Genomic DNA, 20,679 nt, shown 5'->3' with positions numbered 1-20,679 from the left:
ATAAGGCATTCTATATTCGCTGAATATTCACAGATAGAAGCACAGAATGGAGGTATGCAGCTCCTTATATATACAATGGGTGGAGCTAAGTATGGGAGTGGTAAAGTATGAATACATTAAGAAGTGAAGAATAAGTTAACCCCTGACACACACTGTCCATGTACTATTTACATAATGGAGAATAAGGCATTTACTTGTGACAAATCCCCCTCTAAATGCCGATTCGATATATTATAACAATTACATTCAGATTCAGAACAATATAAGACATGTAACTTAGAAGTCAAGTATTTATGTTGCTTAGACGGCAAAGGCTTTGTTAATATGTCAGCTATTTGCTCTGATGTTTCGCAATGAACTGCTTTGATAAATCCATCCTGAGATAACTGTCTCACATGTTTAAATTTTATATCTATATGTCTGGACCTTTGTCCAATGGCATCTGATCTAGATATTTCGATAGCAGCTTTGTTATCTTCATACATAATAAAAGGCAAAATGGGTTTTTTCCAAATGTCTGAAAGTAAATCATTGAACCATACAAGATTATTTGCTGCCTTAGATAGACAAACATATTCTGCCTCTGTTGTCGAGGTGGCTACTAAATCTTGTTTGCCAGTGTACCAGTAAACTGGACAACCGTTGAGAAAGAATATATAACCAGATGTGCTTTTTCTACATGAGGTATCTCCAGCCCAATCCGCATCGGCGTAACATGTGAGGATGGGCTCCTTGACATTATTAGGTTCTAACAATAAACAGAAATCTAAACTATTCTTTAAATATCTTAATATTCTTTTGACAGCTTCCCAATGGTATAGTGATGGTTTGCTGACATGTCTGGACAATAAGTTGAGAGGTAAAGCAATATCAGGTCTAGTCCAATTAGAGATATAAAGAAGTGAACCTATGACTGACCTGTAAAATGTATTATCTTTAAATTCAGGAGATGATTCTTCTGTATTCTTCAAAAAATCAGTTTGCATGGGAGTGTCACAGGGCTTAGCGTTACTTAAATTACATTTATTCAAGAGCTCTATGATTTTGTCTCTTTGAGAAAGTTTAAATCCCCTTCTGGTTTTGCTTATTTGAACACCAAGGTATTTATTTACCTTACCCAAAGATTTCAATGAAAAATGTTCATTCAGTTTTGCTACAAACGCCTCTTTCCTTTCTTTATGTTTACCTATGTACAAAATGTCATCCACATAGATTAATACAAATTCTAGGGAATCATTCTCTTTTTTAACAAAGAAGCAATTGTCAGCAGTAGTGGCATTGAAGTTCATGGTTTTAAGAACTTTTACCAAACAATCATACCATTGTTTACCAGATTGTTTTAACCCGTATAAACTTTTATTTAATAACCAAGTCTCATTTTTGTTTGTGTATTGACTGTGAGGTGCTCTTACATATATTTCCTTATCTAATTTTGCGTGTAAATATGCAGTCTGTATGTCGTATTGAAACACATCGAGGTTGAGTGCTGATGCTATAACCAGAGCTGTTTTGACACTCTCTGTTCTCACTGTGGGGGAGTATGTGTCTGTATAATCCTCGGGATATTTCTGCGCATAACCTTGTGCAACTAATCTAGCTTTGTATAGGGTATTGCCTCCCTCTAAATTTTTAATTTTATATATCCATCTAGTGCCAATGATGGTTTTGTCTTTTGGTGCAACTGTAGGTGTGAACACATTTAGCCCTCGTAAACTATCCATCTCTTTAGTCATGGCTGCTTCCCATTTTTTCTTTTCTTCAGGAGGAAGTTTTAACACTTCTTCATATGTGTTAGGTATTGATGATTCTCCATCCATATACATTACATAATCTTTATATTTGTTTGGCATTTGATTTCTGCTACTTCTGATTGCTCTTTCTGGTTTACTATCATTGTCATGTAAATACCTTGCTTCTTTTTTAGTTAATGAATCTGTCTTTATTTTATGTTGACTGTTTGTCCATGTTTTGATTTTATTTTTATGTACGTTGTTACTGTGTTCTTCTCTAATCCTTTTTTCTTGGAGTTTGGTGTCTGGGTTGGTGTTTGAGAATATTTCATTAAGATGTATTTTAGACCAGTTGGCCTGTTCATGGAACACAGCTGTTCTGGAAACTATAAATTTATTGTTATTATCGATAAATCTGTACCCTTTTGTACCTGTCTCGTATCCCATAAATCTAAGTCTTCTGGATACATTCTCACCTTTGCGCCTTAGTTGTTTAGGTATGTGTACGTCTGCAGTGACTCCAAATATGTGCATGTGTGCTAATTTTGGTTTCCTATTATACATTACTTCATATGGTGTCTTATTTACAATGCTGGACCAAGTTCTATTTTGTGTGTAATTAGAATATTGTAGGGCTTCTGACCAGAATTGTTTACTTAAGCCAGCATCTTCTAGTGTGCATCTAATCATGGTTTGTAATGTTGAGTTCTTTCTCTCTACCACTCCGTTCTGGAATGCAGAAAAAGGGCTAGATGTGTAATGTAACATTCCTTTATCTTTTAGCCATTGGGAGAATTCTTTAGACATGAATTCACATCCCCTATCTGTCATGATTTGTTTTATTTTAATGTTGTGTTGTGTCTCTATGCGTTTGTAAAATTCTTTAAATTTCTGAAAAGTTTCATCTTTATGTTTTAATGTGTAAACAAATCCATAACGACTATAATCATCCACAATGGTCAGAAAATAGCGTTTTTTATAAGTAATTGATGGTGTTAGAGGACCAACTAGATCCATATGTACCAAATCAAAAATTTTGTTGGTTGATCTCGTTGATTTTCTAGGTCTGGGATTAGTTTTGAGTTTTGTAGATTTACATACTGAGCATTCCAAATAGTTTTCACAATTTTTTATTTTAACACCTTCTGCATGTTCAGTCATCTTTTGCACTACAGGAAAACTGGCATGTCCTAATTTCCTATGCAAGACATGAGCACACTCATCATGAATTGGTTTACCTATCTTAGGTTTTTTTATATTGTGTGTATCTTTGTGATTATGGGTTACTTCACGTTCCTCATTGTCACTGTTACTATTGTCTCCATTATCTATCTCATTGTCATTTTCCATACTTGAATCAATGTTGTGTAACCATTCCTCCTTTGTCATTAAGTAAGGTAGACCTCCTTTGATTATTACTATACCTATATTTATTTTGTTTCTCTCTAATGTTGCTTTTCCTTTCGAGAACACAATGTTAATGTCAGAGTCTCTGCTTAGTTTTATGGCACTAAGTATGTTATGAGGAATTTCAGGTATTAGTAATACCCCCTCTATTTTTCCTAGGCCAGGTAAGGTTACATTCCCTCTACCTATCACTTGAACCTTTTCTTGATTAGCTACTTTGATTACAAATTTATCTTCTATAAATGAAGATAATATGTTTTTATTATTTGTAGTGTGATTAGTTGCTCCAGAATCAATAAGCCAATTATTGTTCTCTGGTTGTTGTATGTTAATGTTGTCATGTTTATTTAGCCCATTCAGTGAACCAAATTTTCTATCCTTTGAATTATCTCTGCCCCCTCTATGTTCTCTATAGTTGGGTGGACTTCTATACCTATGTCTATCAATGGAAGACTGTCTGTTGTTGTACCTATTTCTATATTCTGATCTATGTCTTTCTCTTAGAATTTTAGGACAATCCCTCCTATTATGCTCTTTGGACCCACAATTGTGGCATCTAAGTGTTTCATGATATCTTTCTTGAAATGCTACCTTTTTATATTGTTTGTGCTCTATGTGGTTGTTATAACGACTTCTCCTTGAATTGTCTTCAGCTATTAACTTATTGGATAGACTTTCTATGGATAAGTATCCTAGACTGATTGTGTCTAAGTGTGAAATATAATTATCCCATGATGGGTCAAGTGAATTGATGATAACACTTTTCATCGTTTGATCTGAAATCACCTCCCCCCTTAAGTGCAGCTCTGCTCTAATCTTGTTTAAAGATATTAAATGTTCACTTATGGTAACCCCTGGCTTTACCCTAGAAGAGAAGAAATCTTTAGACATTCTTGTGGTAGTGGCTACGCTTTCACTGTGAAACAAATTAAACATGCATTGAATAATTTCTGAGACAGTCAGATTTTGCTTAATACTGTGATACATGGCAGGAGACACACTAGAAATTAATAAGAAAAATGCTCTGTGGTGTAGGCAATCTAACTTTAGAGTCCAAGGTCTTTTTGGGGGGTTAGTAATAAAAAACAGTAAGTTTTCTTTCATAAAGACAACCTGTAGCTGCTGATACCATTCTTGCAAATTAATGCCATCTATTCTCAGCTTTGGGAAGTCACTGGGTAAATTCCCAACGTTGTTGGGTCCATTACTTACAACCGGGGGTAGTCCATGGTCTTGTAGATGTTTAAAGTTGCAAAACGGTGTGGGGATGCTCGCTACAAGTCTGCATGATTCTCTCCGCATTCCATGTCTTCCTGGGTTGTCTGCGTAGTCCTGTGCATGCGCGTTGTTCATTTCGTTCTTGGAGTCATCGAGAGAGGTTCTCGCTGCTGCAGCTCCCTCGCTTTGTTCTCCTTCCGATGAATCAGTCCCCGGCTCGATCTTGGGAGTCCTGGTGATAGCGGGCACTCGTTTTCTTTTGCTGAAGGCGCTGGTCCTTGGATTAGTCTGCGGCGTGGGGTGGTATCTGCAGGGCTCTCTGGGTTCAGGTGTCGATTCTCTCGCCGTCTGGATAGAAGCGGGTGGATTTTGATGCGTTGGTTCGCTTGCTTGCTTTTTTGTTGATTTTTTAGCAATCTTCAGTTTTGGTCCAAATGCAGCAAAAAGCGTTTTCATTGCTGACTTTACTTGCATGTCTACTGAATCTTCTTCGTTCTCTGTTTCTGATTCTTCTGAGGTATATATTTTTTCTCTTTCATTTTTTGTATCGAGTAAGGCTTTTCGCGCCAGACATTTTGAATCCCGCATTCTGACTGGCTCTGCTTCACTCATCTTAGGGGTCTGTTGGAACCAAGATGGCTGCCATTCGAAATTTTGCGCGGGATTGTTGGTTTTCTTCTTCGCTGCATTTTTATCTGTAAGCATATCACTTACTATTTTTGAGTCTTTTGATTTTTCAGTAGCGATGTGCTTCTCTCTCGCTGCTCCGTTGTTTTTTAGTATATCTTGGAGGTTCGTGACAAGACTTTCATCGCTCTTTTGGCTTTTTAAAAGTTTTAGTATCTCTGACCTGAGTTCGTTGTTTTCTATTTCGTTTTCTTCTTGGTCATCATCTTCATTTATTATTTCTTCGTCTTCTGTGGTGTATTCTTCAGATTCTCTCGAAATTGCATTCGTGGACTCATCTATTATTTCTTGATCCGCTTCCATTTCTTTGCTGTATGCCCTGGTGTTGGGCCTATCTCTTTTAGACATGTTTAAGTTTTTATTGAGTCTATTCAACCATCCTCTGCTACCAGATTGTTACGATATTTTCAGGATCAGACTCAATAAATAATTCGAGAATCAGATATTCAAATATATCTCTGTTTATTTACATAAGGCATTCTATATTCGCTGAATATTCACAGATAGAAGCACAGAATGGAGGTATGCAGCTCCTTATATATACAATGGGTGGAGCTAAGTATGGGAGTGGTAAAGTATGAATACATTAAGAAGTGAAGAATAAGTTAACCCCTGACACACACTGTCCATGTACTATTTACATAATGGAGAATAAGGCATTTACTTGTGACAGAAACCATACAAATTACCCTTAAGTAATGTAGCTTTACACATAGAATATAATAGAATAGAATTTTTATTGGCCAAGTGGGATTGGACAGACAAGGAATTTGTCTTGGTACATATGCTCTCACTGTACATAAAAGATACGTTCATCAAGAATCATAAGGTACAGCACTTAATGATAGTCAGAGGGTACAAATAAGCAATCAATTATCAGTTCCTCAGGATAATTGCAAAGCCTTGAGCTCCCAGCGAAAAGGCTGCAAATTAAGTTCTGGCAAGCAGTCTTTGTTGCATGAAACGCAATGAGCAAAATCTCCAGAAAAAGGACTGTTGTCTCCTACAATGACCACTCCCCTTTCCTTCTATTTATTCCCAGGGAGGAGCCATTCAGCATTTGCTTCCTGAGTGGACTCCTTGTCCTCCTTTTTTCACCTCTCCTAAGTGCTCTGTGCATACATGCATCTGGAACAGGCCTCCCCTGGCAGCTGGGGGGCCACGACAAGGAGCCACAGGAAATCGTTTATAGAGGCAGAATATTATATTTCCCAAAAGGAGAAATGGAGAAACAGGCTTTTAAAGGAAGAAAGCAGTCTTTCTTAATAGCCCCCAGCAGATATTTTGTGTTCATTAAGAAAGACTGGGCCAGCCTATTCACAAGTAAAAGACCATCTCCAGTGATGGAATTAAAATTTACATTTTGTACCACCCAAATTCTTTTTTTTCCCCCAAGTTTTTTATTTTTTATTTTTTTACAAACATATTGTTATGTGAACAGCGTGACACCGGAGTGTCTTACATTTTGGTACAAATAAAACAATATTCTTCATATTTAATACAGTTGACAATCTTATATAGTTTTAGTAATAATACACCTATTTTGTTCAATTATAATCTTTCATTATTTGATTATTCGATATTTCAGTATGTTATTTTTATGCCAACCTCCATATACTAAATGTCACTCCTTTTACTACAAATAAAATATTAATAATCATATTTGTTGTATTTAAGACTTATATAGTTCTAATAGTAATACACACATTTATATTAAATTATAATCTCATTTTTAGTTATGTCACTGTTATATTTAAAAATATTCCCTTTCTAATCACATTTTACTACAAATAAAATAATATTTATCATATTTACGTTTGACGTTACATAATTCTAACAATGCACATATTTTTGTTAAATTCTAATCTTTCCTTACTAAGTTGTTCAATATTTTAGTATGTTGTTTTTATGCTGATCAAATTCTGAATATCATTCCTTTTACTACAAATAGAATGTTGGTAATCATATTTGTTACATTTAACAAATTTATATAGTTCTATTAATAATAGGACCAGTCCGCTCCCACAGAGAGGGTCTCCTCAGGGTGCCATCGGCCAAGTTATGTCGGCTGGCGACACCCAGGGGAAGGGCCTTCTCTGTGGGAGCCCCAGCCCTGTGGAATGAACTGCCCCCGGAAATACGTAAGATCTCCGACCTCCGGGTGTTTCGCTGCGCTCTGAAGACCCTGTTGTTCCACCAGGCCGGGCTATTAACATAACGTTTTTAAATTGGGGTATTTTAAATTTCTGGGATTTTAATTGGAGCCTAATTATTTAATGATTTTAAATTTTAAATTGTTGTTTTGTTTCTGTGTTTTTAAATAGGCTGTACACCGCCCTGAGTCCTTCGGGAGAAGGGCGGTATAGAAATAAAATTATTATTATTATTATTATTATTATTATTATTATTATTATTATTATTATTATTATTATTATTAATACATATATTTAGGTTAAGTTATAATCTTCCATTGTTTGATTCTTCAATATTTCAATATGTTATTTTTATACCCATCACCATATTATTCAAACATATTCAAGATTAACCGTCATTAATGTTATTATCACACTTAGATCTCCAAGAGCCAAGTCTTTCCAGGATTTTGGGAATATGTTGTACCTTCCTTTGGCAGCAGGTGGCAATCTTAAATCAGATTTCAATATTAACCATTTTTATCCAATTTTACTGGAATACTCCAAAATATAAATATGGTTAGCTTTTTATGTAAATAACTCCAGCATTTTAAAATGCCTATCCAAAACCAATGCCTGTCCAATTTGAAAATGCAACTTTCTGTATTTTTAGCAAATTTTCTGTTTTCTTACCTTTGATTCTTTTTCCTTCCATTTTAAAGTTTTACTCAAGGTGTTAAGTCGCAGCCATTTTAAAAATAATTATGAGTCTCTCTTTTCCTGGATATTCTTTTGGAGTTACACATTAAATAAAAAGGATTCTTCTCACCCAGTTCCATACAGTGTTCATCAATTCCGCTCCAGTTAGGATTCGAGGGCTAATCCTACCTTTGTTGGATTTTGGGTGAGGGCATTTGCTTATGAATAGACCTAGCTATCTCTTAAGTGCAGACATCTGCTGTGGGCTATTGAGGAGGGTGGGGGCTATTAAGAGTGAGTCTGTTTCCTGCCTAAAAAAACATGTTTCTCCATTTCTCATCCAGGGAAATATATCACAGGCGTTCCTTTCCAGGCAAATCAAACTCGGAAACAAGGTTACTTGCTGCAGGTTTTAATGCGGCCGCAGTCCGGCAGGACTGAGTTTGACAGATACAAAGTCAGCGCTGGGAGCTACTGCCAGCGTTGTAAATAGCTCTGAATTAACATAGGCATGCCCACGGCCCAGTCCACCCCCATAGCCATCATCTGGCTGTGTTTATTCCTCCTCCTGAGTCTCCCTGGCTATCATGGCGCAGGCGCAGCCATTAGGAACCACAGAAGCTACGAAACGGCGATTCACAGTCCTCCGCCCTTCCACTGTGCCACCATCAGCACCACTCAGCTGATGGAAAAGGGCCCGCTGGCCAAAGGAGCAAGAAGCCGTTGGGAGCACCTGGGACGTCAGGTGCTGAAGCCACGCCACTCCCGCAGCCGTCACGCCGCCCCCGGCAGCCATTCCCCCATACCCCCCAGGTATGGCAAGCCAGGGCTTGACAACATAATATTCTGCCTTTTTAATATTTTCTAAAATATTTCATTCTTCTAGGAGAGGGGTGCGTGCTAACTTCTGTAAGAAGAAATATCCTTCTGCGTTCAGCTCCAAGTGGGGAAAGACACTGGAAACATGGAGACTGCTTGGAAAGATGGTTTAATGGTGGACAGGATCACATGGTTGAGTTCCTGAACAGAAAAGGGGCGACATACAGTGAGTCCCTGGGTTTTTATGCTCTCTCCGGCTTTGAACTTCCTGGGGCCCTGAAAGTGTACCCTGATTGGTTGTATTTATTTATTTATTTTATTTTATCTCGAATTTATATACTGCACCTTCTCCCGAGGGACTCAGGGCGGTGTACAGCCAGATAAAAACATAGAATATAAACATTAAAAAACAATTAAAAGGATATTAATTTGGCCCCAATTTAAGATAACAAACCAATTAAAAATTAAAAAAATATTAAAAAATATGTTAAGCCAGCCCGGCTTGCTGAAAAAAGAAAGTTTTAAGGGCACGGCGGAAGGCACCGAGGTCTTGGATCCTCCTTATCTCAGGGGGCAGCTGATTCCAGAAGGTAGGTGCCCCCACAGAGAAGGCCCTCCCGCTGGGGGTCGCCAGCCTACATTGTTTGGCTGATGGCACCCTGAGGAGGCCCTCTTTGTGGGAGCGCACAGGTCGGTGGGAGGTCGTCGGTAGCAGCAGGTGGTCTAGAAGAAAACTAGGTCCTATGCCATGGTTGTCAGACTCCCAGGGGGTGGGGGTCTTAGCTAGCCTTGCTGGCTGATGTAATCTTCCCAGGTGCCATGTGGTGAGTTTCTGTCCTAGATGGGTCCTATTGTGTTGCATTGACAAAGATTGAGTTTCTGTCTCTGGCCCAGTCGTGGGATTCAATTTTTTTAACAACCGGTTCTGTCGGCATGGCTTAGTTGGGGGTGTGCCTTGGTGTTAATGTGACTGGGTAGGCGTGGCTAGCTGGTCATGTGACCGGGTGGGCGTGGCTATCTGCATAGGGACTACTCAGAGGGCTGAAAAAAGTCATTTCTGACTGGTCCTCACACTTTTGACCGGTCCTCGCACTTATGACCATCCTCACATTTATGCCCGTTGCGGCATTCTTAACAACTGTGTCACTCATTTCACAACTGCTTCTCTTCATCATGGTGACAAGATAGGGCAAAAACGTAAAATGTGAGGACAGTCGTAAGTTCGAGGACTGGTCAAAAGTGCGAGGACCAGTCAAAAATAACTTTTTCAGCCCTCTGAGTAGTCCATATGCATAAAAGGATGCAGCAATAGAGAGGGATGAAGGAAGCGAAGGGAAATTAGAGTAGGAGCGAAGGTAAGAGAGGGAGGAAGAGAGGAGGAGAAGGAGAAAGAGGAAGTAGGGAGGAGAAGAAGGGGGGAAGAGAAAGGAAGAAGGAAAGAAAAGAGAGAGGTGGTAGGTTTCAGGAGAAAGATTGCTGTACAATAAAAAAGATGAAAGGGAAGAAAGCCAACCCCAAATAAATATAAAGATATTAAGATAAAGAATGACTTGTTAAACTTTAAAGAATAAAAGAGAACAAATATGAATAAATAGCAATAATTAGAAACACACATACATATAATGTATTTTCTTTGAACAGAGTATTTGGCCAGTTCACAAATTTAAACAGTGTTTAGTCATTTCAATTAAATTTACAATTTCTATATTTCCTTTTTGCCATATTTATTCCTCATCTATTTTTTTAAAAAAGCCAATATTACCCTTCATCCTCATCTCTAATCTTAATCAAATTCAATTTTTCCTTCTATATTATACCCCTTCCCATTGTCATCTATTTTTATATCCATCCTCACATTGGTTAATTATGTAATATTACAGTTGTTTAATACAAATTAAACATTTTAATATAAATCAATTAATTATATAACTAGCTTTTGTATGTTAATCAATATGAACATGAATATTCCAATTATTTCCATGCAATCCAATTTCTTACAAATCAATTAATTATATTTACCAATAATAATAAACCAAATAATTTCCCCCATATATTCCTCCAAACCACAACTTAACCATTTCTGCTTTCAATGCAATATACAATTAATAGTATCTCAATTATTACAATTCCCTAGTTAAATAGAGCTTTTTTTCTTTTGTGTTTTAAAATCTTGAACTCTCCTCTTTTGCCCTAAATTTCCCATTATTTGCAGTTTTGCACCTACCTTTTTTGGTGAGGAAAAAGAAAAAGCAATCTCTCTCTGCCTCATTTTGTCACCTTCCAGCAAAGACCCTGCTTTACTTTCAGTTTCGCCTTTTCAGCATAGCTAGGGGGAAAAAAATCTGCTCCAGCACTCTTTGCAGATAGCAACAGAGCCCTGGCAAATCAGCTGAGAGCAAATCAGCTGAGAGTCGGGAGGCTGATCTAATCAACTTGTGCTAATTAACCGATGCTGAAGCTGAAGGGGCTGTTTTTTCTTGCTGTTTGCTTGCAAGGAGGTAAGTGCTGCGAGGCACAGGCCAAAGGGTGGGGGCCACCCTCCTTGCCACTTAGCCCCCCCTGCCACCCCACTTGCCTCTTACCGACCCCTAAGGCATTCCACCGCCCCCCAGGGGGCGGTACAGCCCACTTTGGCAACCACTGCCTTAACTACTTAACTACTTAACAACCGGTTCTACCAAAGTAGAATCCCACCACTGGATCTACCCATTTATTTTTGCAGGCGTTGGTCTACTCATTTGTTTTCTTTTAACACTGATCAGCTCTAGGGTGGCCCTTTGAAGCCCCGTGGCAGCTGCGAGGCCAATAAAATTATAAAAAACACTGAACTGTTTGTTCAATTGCTGGCTCGCCCACCCCTCACCCAGTGGTGCAGAGGGGCGGGGCAAGGGGCGGGACAAACCAGCAATTTAACAAACGGTTCAGCCGAATCGCCTTGAACCGGCAGAATCCCACCACGGCTCTGGCCCATTGACAAAAGGGGGGCTGGCAGGAAGGTGGGAGTTGCTTTGTCTTTAAAACATGCTTCCCCATTTCTCATGCAGGGAAACATAATATTCTGCCTTTTTAATATTTCCCAAAATATTTCATTCCTCTAGGAAAGTGGTGGGTGCTAACTTCCTACACTTCATACACCTATAAACATCCATCCACTCATTCAGCCAGTCCGTCAGCTACCTGGAACCACAGGCTGGTTCAGCTCATCAATAAACAGACTTTGTTGCTTAAACAGCCTCCATTTTATTCCCAGAGAAGGACCAGAGGAAGACATATCAGAAAGGGATGCAACCTAGAATCAAGGAGAAACTTCCTGTCAGTCAGAACAATTGATCAGTGGAATGGCTTGGCTCCAGAAGTTGTGGGTGCTCCATCACCCGTGTTTTTTAAGAGGCGACTGGAGAGCCATTTGTCCAGAACAATATAGGGTCCCTGCATGGAGAATTGGTCCCTTCCAACTCTTATTCTGTAATTCTTTAATAACTTTATAAACGTTTAGGGCTCAGCCTGTAGCTAATCTTCCCAAGTTAAGTAGGGTCACGTTTCACTAGTTCACTCGCATCGACTGCCAGGAGTGGAAACTGACTTGATGGCGTGGAATCGGAGAAAACGTCTCGCAAACGCCTTCACAGGTAGAGACGGGACGAGCCTGTTTTACCGCCTCCTATCGGGAGGTGGCGGTCAGATGGGCAACATCGGCGCCTAGGAAGCCGTCACTACGGAGGCATCTGGGGCTGAGCCTTAAGGAGTTAAAACCATCAAGTACTGCATTGCTAGAGGGGAGGGGAGGGAAGGGCTGGATCTACCGGATCGCTCACGGGAGGAAGGTGGTGCGCCGAGTGGCTTCTCTGCTCTTCCAAGAGCCGAAGCAGCAGCTGGTGGGTGAGTGGAGGGCAGGTCGGAGGAGAGGCTGGGAGCAGGAAAGGCTGCTTGATTTCCTCCGCTGCGTGGAAGCAGAGAAGCAACCGGAACATAGAATAGAATATAGAAAAACAGAGGTGGATGGGACCTTGGCGGTCATGACTAGATCTACCCAATTCCTACAACTGTTCTTCATATGTTTTCGCCTCAAGCCCCCAGTCATGTTTGTTGCTCTTTCATTTCTTCTTTAGGCATCATTTTATCAATTCAAGCCCCCACATCTCTAAAATTAGCACGGAAGGTTTGACTGTAACCATTTTGGGTTTTGGGACAGCTTTCAGGCAGAAAACACATGGATTTTCCACATATATACATACTTGTAGGAGTGTCTATTTGTACTTCTCTCTGTATGCATCTATCTAAATTGTATAATCCATTCCCCGGAATTCTAGATATATTTCATAATAACCCTTTGCAGTGTTAAGAATTTGTTTTTAACCAAATATTTTATTAATTCATCAAAATGTAAAATACAGAAGTACAAAGAAGAAATAAAAATAATGGAAAAATGAAGGAAGAGAGGAAAGTGTAGGGGAAAGGGGAAAGGAAAAAGAAAAGCATTGTCTTCTGACTCTTGGTGCAGTAGAATAATAATATAAAACCTCAACTGTTTACTTTTATCTGATAATATGAACTAGCTACTTGTATAACAACAAACATATTTAATCAACAAAACCCAAAATCAGACTTTCATTTTTTCTATCTCAGGAACAAAGTCCAAAAGCGGTTTCCATGTAGAAACAAAATTAATCCTGTTCTTTTCTTTAATCAAAGCAGTCAATTTAACCATCTCTGCTAACCATCAGATTTTGCAGCCATTCATCCATTGTGGGAATGAAAATATCCTTCCATTTTTGTGCATATAGCATTCTTGATGCCAACAACACATATAACATCAAAGTTTCATTTTTTTCAATTTCTTTATCTACTAAAAGAAAACTTTCTGGTTTTATCATTATATTCTCTATAAGAAACTTCTGTATTAAGATGTGAATCTTAATAGAATATTTCTTTGTCACATGTCCACCATAAATGATAACATCTCTTATTTACATTTCCAACATTCAAGGTGCCTTATACATTCTTGAGAACTTCTTCAATGGTAGATCCCAACATCATAAAACCATTTGGTATAGAGCTTCCTGCCTGAGCAGGAGGTAGGACTAGAAGACCTCCAAGGTCCCTTCCAAATCTGTAATTCTGTTATATTCTTCCAGTCTTCAAGCATTATATTAAATCCAAAGTTCTTTGCCCGCTGAATCTTACAATGCTCTACATCAGTGGTTCTCAACCTTCCTAATGCCGCAACCCTTTAATACAGTTCCTCATGTTGTGGTGACCCCCAACCAGGGGTGGGTTCTAAATTTTTTTACTACCAGTTCTGTGGGCGTGGCTTATTTTGTGGGCGTGGCTTGGATGTCATGTGTCTGGGTGGGCATGGCTATTTGTATAGGGACTACTCAGAGGGCTGAAAAAAGTCATTTCTGACAGGTCCTCACACTTTTGACTGGTCCTCACACATATGACCATCCTCACATTTATGCCTGTGCAGCATTCTTAACAACCATGTCACTCATTTCACAACTGCTTCTCTTCAACATGGTGATAAGATAGGGCAAAAAACGTAAAATGTGAGGACAGTCGTAAATTCGAGGACTGGTCAAAAGTACGAGGACCAGTCAAAAATAACTTTTTCAGCCCTCTGAGTAGTCCATATCCATAAAAGGATATAGCAATAGAAAGGGATGAAGGAAGGGAAGGGAAATTAGAGTAGGAGTGAGGGTAAGAGAGGGAGGAAGAGAGGAGGAGAAAGAGAAAGGAAGAAGGAAAAAAAAGACAGAGGTGGTAGGTTTGAGGAGAAAGATTGCTTTACAATAAAAAAGATGAAAGGGAAGAAAGCCAACCCCCAAAAATATAAAGATATTAAGATAAAGAATGAATTGTTAAAGAATAAAAGAGAACAAATAGGAATAAATAGCAATAATTAGAAACACACATACAAACATACAACGTATTTTCTTTGAACAGAGTATTTGGCCGGTTCACAAATTTAAACAGTTGTAGGAGGTTAGCACCCACCCCTTTCCTAGAAGAATGAAATATTTTGGGAAATATTAAAAAGGCAGAATATTATATTTCCCTGGATGAGAAATGGAGAAACATATTTTACAGACAAAGCAGCTCCCACCTTCCTGCCCCCCACCCTTTGTTAATGGGCCAGAGGCAGAAAGTCAATCCTTTGTCAAAGGACATTTGCAACACAATAGCAACAAAAACTAACACGATGGGCCCCATATAGCAACCGAAACTCACCACACGTGACCTGGGAAGCATGTGACCTGGGAAGCACATGTGACCATCAGCCAGCAAGGCTAGCTAAGACACCCACCCCCTGGGAGTCTGACAACCAATCAGGATACTCTTTCGGGGCCCCAAGAAATGTAAAGCCAGAGAGAGCATAAAAACCCGAGGATTTACTGTATCTGCCCCTTTTCTGTTCAGGAACTCAAGCCATGTGATCCTGTCCACCATTAAACCATCTTTCCAAGCAGTCTCCATGTTTCCAGTGTCTTTTTCCCCACTTGGAGCAGAACCCAGAAGGATATTTCTTCCAACACAGTGTTTAGTCATTTCAATTAAATTTACAATTTCTATATTTCCTTTTTACCATATTTATTCCTCATCTATTTTTTAAAAAAACCAATATTACCCTTCATCCTCATCTCTAATCTTAATCAAATTCAATTTTTCCCTTCTATTCTATATTATACCCCTTCATATTGTCATCTGTTTTTATATCCATCCTCACATTGGTTAATGTAATTATATAATACAGTTGTTTAATACAAATTCAACATTTTAATATAAATCAATTAGTTATATAACTATCTTTGTTGTATATTAATCAATATGAACATGAATATTCCAATTATTTCCATGCAACCCAATTTCTTACAAATTAATTATATTTACCAATAATAATAAACCAAATAATTTCCCCCATATATTCCTCCAAACCACAACTTAACCATTTCTGCTTTCAACACAATATACAATTAATAGTATCTCGATTATTACAATTCCCTAGTTAAATAGAGCATTTTTTCTTTTGTGTTTTAAAATCTTGAACCTCCTCTTTTGCCCTAAATTTCCCATTGTTTGCAGTTTTGCACCTACCTTTTTTGGTGAAGAAAAAGAAAAAGAAATCTCTCTGCCTCATTTTGTCACGTTGCAGCAAAGACCCTGCTTTACTTTCAATTTTGCTTTTTCAGCATAGCTAGGGGAAAAAAAAATCTGCTCCAGGAATTTACCTCTTTGCAGCTAGCTAGCAACAGAGCCCTCCACAAAACAGCTGAGAGCAAATCAGCTGAGAGTCCGGAGGCTGATCAAATCAACTGATGGTAATTAACCTATGCTGAAGCTGAAAGGAGCTGTTTTTTCTATTTTTGCAGGCACCAGTCTATTCATTTGTTTTCTTTTAACACTGATCAGCTGTAGGGCGGCTCTTTGAAGCCCCGCGGCAAGAATTTAAAGTTTTTTTCCCTCTAGCCATCAGCTGGGACTCCGGAGGCAGCAATAGATTGGGAGTGGGTGGGGTAAGCGAACGGTGATCCAACTGAGGCAGAGGGTGAGGGTGAGTGAAGGCGTGGGGGGGGGGCAGAGAGATATAGAATGTTGATATAGCCACAAGGCAGTGGAGGTTTGTAATCAAAGTTTCCCTTCTCCTAGAAGAGAAATGGCAGATAAAATACCATTTTATCTGCCATTGGGGCATAAAGCTCTCTTCTGGCATCAAAAACCATTGACTACCTTCTCCTGTAACCCTGGAAAGGAGCCCTTATGAGGTGCTACCAGCCGGGCTAGCTGGATCAAGTGTTTTTTTTAAGGGAGATATTACTCCTCCAGCACTCCTCATCTCAATAGGTAAGGAATTTTTAATACGTTTTCTCGAGCAGGAGCTGAAGAGTTCCCGGAGTTGTTTTCCACAGTGTTGTTGTTGCTGCCACCGCCATCTGCACTATATATATGTATATATGTATTTTGTTCTGTGATTGTATCTTCTCTTTTACGTTCTTTTTGTCCTGCTTCATCATCATCATATTCATCCAAGCTCTTGGTGGCTGGGATGTTCATGACACCTGTCGAGCGTCTTTTCTCCCTCAGCTTCCTTTTCTCGATCTGTCCTTTTCCTTTCCAGGCACTGGGGCCAGAGGAGCCTTTGCCCTTGGGAGCCACTTCTCCTCCTCAGGGGAAGTTGGCGCCACGCTGGTTCTGCTCCCCAGGGGCTCTGCCTCCTGCTCTGGTTCTGGCTGTCAGCTGGGGCCCCTTCGGGGTGTTTCTGGCCAGAGGAATGCAATTCCACAGCTGCAACCAAAAAACTCACCTGGGGAAGCCGCAGTCCCTGCAGCCTTCTTACTAGGCAGCAACAGAGGAGGGTTGTGTGAAGTCCTCCCCACCCCACTCGGTGACTCTCCTTTGGTTGGCCAGCAACTTTTGCCAGTCCGTTCGACTAGTAAACCTCAAAAGATCAGCAGCCACGTCGGGGCTCATTGGGAGGGCGCCAAGGAATCGGCAGCTCCCCTGAAACATGGCCACCGGGGGCTATCAGGGCAGCGGTGCTGCCACAACCGATTTCTTGGGAGAGTGGAAGGCTAAGTTGGAGAAGATGCAGGCCAAACAAGCACCGCTGGTCACGGTGAGTGATGGCAAAGCTGCCGCCAAAACTGCCACCAGTGGCAGTGGTGGCTGCACTGCCACAGCCACAGCCACCGAACTTAATAACAATAATGGCAGGGGCGGCATGAATTGCATCCCTCTGGCCAGAAAAACACCGAAGAAAGACAAATAGCATGTTTGGTAAACCATTTATCTGAATTACAGAGATTCTACCCAATAATCACAGTATGAAGAATATGTGATTGACCCAAGTCAATAAGTGTATTTTTGTATAAAGTGTATAAAGTGTATTTTTATTTGAATGTATATTTGAACTTGGAACTCATTAATCTTCAATGTGTCAAATGAATCATAATTAACATTAGAAACTATTTCAGCATTATGGCATGTTTGCTTTTTACTTGTAATGTATACTTTTTTCACATCTTCTGTAACCATTTTATAAAGAAACAATTTTAAACTTACACTTTTATTTAAATTTTACAGATGAAGAAGATACCAATAAGAGCACTCCGGACAACTGAGAATTACCAGCAACTTTGAAAATGAAAGCAAATTGAGCCCTCAAAAAAGCACACAATTCTTCTCTTTCCCCAGTTGGTGAGAGACAAAGGGGAGAAAATCCAGAAGAGATTTCAAACTGGAAAAGTAGAGTATGCAGAACTCAACAATAGATTACATGAAAAGGTCAAAGGAGATTATTTTTTTCCATTCAGAGAAAGAGGGCAATATCTAGAGGTGAGTGCGGAGAAAAAAGATAATTGGATAGCCACAGAAGGTAGACAGTAATGCAAGCCTTGCCCTGTGAGGAAGAAAACAGTAGCTTGAATCAAAGCTCCATGCAACAAAAGATCACATATTTTTGACTTCTTCAAGAACATCAGTGGTGGAAAAGCTCCATAGATGTGCCTATTGTGGGAAAAGCATGCATAGCAAATCACAGATTATGAATAACAGGATCCATGCTGGAGGAAAGCCATACAAATTATCCGAATGTGGGAAACGATTTAGTTAGATTATTCATGAAAGGACCCACACAGGAGAGAAGCCCTATAGCTGCTAACAATGCAGTATTCCAATCTGGTGGTACAGTAGAAGATGCCCACAGGAAAGAAATCATATGACTGTACTGATTGTGGGAAAAGTTTTGTTGCAAATTCTCACCTGGTGATACACCAGAGGACTCACACAGGAGAGAAACCCTTTGAATGTCCTGATTGTGGGAAAAGTTTCAGTCAGAATTCCAATTTAGTTCAACACCAGAGGACTCACACAGGAGAGAAACTCTTTGAATGTCCTGATTGTGGGAAAAGTTTCATTGCAAATTCCCACCTGTTGGATCACCAGAGGACTCACACAGGAGAAAAACCCTTTGAATGTCCTGATTGTGGGAAAGGTTTCAGTCAGAATTCAAGCCTGCTGATTCATCAGAGGACTCACACAGGAGAGAAACCCTTTGAATGTTCTGATTGTGGCAAATGTTTCAGTTGGAATTCCAGCTTGGTTAAACACCAGAGGACTCACACAGGGGAGAAACCCTTTGAATGTCCTGATTGTGGGAAAAGTTTCAGTCAGAATTATGACCTGGTGAAACACCAGAGGACCCACACAGGAGAGAAACCCTTTGAATGTCCTGTTTGTGGGAAACTATTCCGTCAGAATTCCAGCCTGGTGAAACACCAGAGGACTCACACAGGAGAGAGACTCTTTGAATGTTCTGATTGTGAGAAAAGTTTCAGTCAGAATTCAAGCCTGCTGATTCATCAGAGGACTCACACAGGAGAAAAACCCTTTGAATGTCCTGATTGTGGGAAAAGTTTCAGTTTGAATTCCAGCTTGGTTAAACATCAGAGGACTCACACAGGGGAGAAACCCTTTGAATGTCCTGATTGTGGCAAACGTTTCATTTGGAATTCTGAGCTGGTGAAACACCAGAGGACTCACACAGGAGAAAAACCCTTTGAATGTCCTGATTGTGGGAAAAGTTTCAGTCAGAATTATGACTTGGTGAACCATCAGAGGACTCACACAGGAGAAAAACCCTTTGAATGTCCTGATTGTGGGGAAAGTTTCAGTTTCCATTCCAGTTTGGTTAAACACCGGAGGACTCACACATTGAATAAACCCTTTAAATGTCCTGACTGTGGAAAAGATTTCAGTTTCAATTCCAGTTTGGTTAACCACCAGAGGACTCACACAGGAGAGAAACCCTTTGAATGTCCTGTTTGTGGGAAATGTTTCAGTCATAATTCCAGCCTGGTGATACACCAGGGGACTCACACAGGGGAGAAAGCCTTTGAATGTCCTGATTGTGGGAAACGTTTCAGTCAGAATTCCAGCCTAGTGGAACACCACAGGACTCACACAGGTGAGAAACCATTTGTATGTCCTGATTGTGGGAAATGTTTCAGTCGGAATTCCAGCCTAGTAATACACCAGAGGATTCACACAGGAGAGAAACCTTTTGAATGTCCTGTTTGTGGAAAACGATTCAGTCAGAATTCCAGCCTGGTGAAACACCACAGGACTCACACAGGGGAGAAACCTTTTGAATGTCCTGTTTGTGAGAAAAAATTCAGTGAGAATTCCAAACTGGTGAAACACCAGAGGACTCACATGAGAGAAACGATATGAATTCTGATCTACTGATCAGTGCTGAAATTCATTTTTTTTTACTACCGGTTCTGTGGGTGTGGCTTGGTGGGCATGGCTTGGTGGGCGTCACAGGGGAAGGATACTGCAAAATCTCCATTCCCACCCCATTGCAGAGGAAAGATATTGCAACATCTCCATTCCCATCCCACTGGGAGCAGCCAGAGGTGGTATTTGCCGGTTCTCTCAACTACTCAAAATTTCTGCTTCCGGTTCTCCAGAACCTGTCAGAACCTGCTGGATTTCACCCCTGCTACTGATACACAAGAGGACGTATACAGGAGTGAAGCCACACACGTGTCCAGATTTTGGGAAAAGTTTCAGCCTAACTTCCAACCTACACTAGAGAACTCACACAGGAGAGAAACCCTTTGAATGTCTGGATTCTGCGAAAAGTCACCATTTCAACCATACAAATGACCTATAAGTAATGTAGGTTTACACACAGGAGAAAAAGTCAAGGAAATCCACATTAGGCAAAAGGTGATGAGTTTAGAGAAGGCTTAAATTTCATTTTTGATTTGTCATTGGAAGTGTAGGTGAGAAATTGACTATTTAAGTTCCGTCCTGATTCATTTTACTGAAATATATCTCAGAAGTAGACCTGTGATTGGAGAGAAAAAATGGTAAATATTAATTTGATGAAGGTACTAACCTGTTTTCTTTTGTTATTAAGCATTTCCCTCCCACAGGGTCCCTATAGGCATTTTCCTACTCCCCGGGGTCCCCACAGGGGTTTC

General features: G+C 39.8%; 1 pseudogene; it reads left to right on the top strand.

The window, feature by feature from the left end:
- The first annotated feature begins 12,502 nt into the window (after positions 1 to 12,502).
- On the top strand, positions 12,503 to 20,565 carry LOC139311941 (zinc finger protein 268-like; annotated as a pseudogene).
- The last annotated feature ends 114 nt before the right edge of the window (positions 20,566 to 20,679 follow it).

Source organism: Pituophis catenifer, unplaced genomic scaffold (genome assembly GCF_029215685.1).
Source record: "Pituophis catenifer annectens isolate HBS135680 unplaced genomic scaffold, rPitCat1.0.hap2 SCAF_2, whole genome shotgun sequence".
In the NCBI taxonomy this organism is placed as follows: Eukaryota; Metazoa; Chordata; class Lepidosauria; order Squamata; family Colubridae; genus Pituophis; species Pituophis catenifer.
The sequence above is the reverse complement of the archived record's forward strand: the minus strand, read 5'-3'. Positions and strand labels throughout refer to the sequence as shown.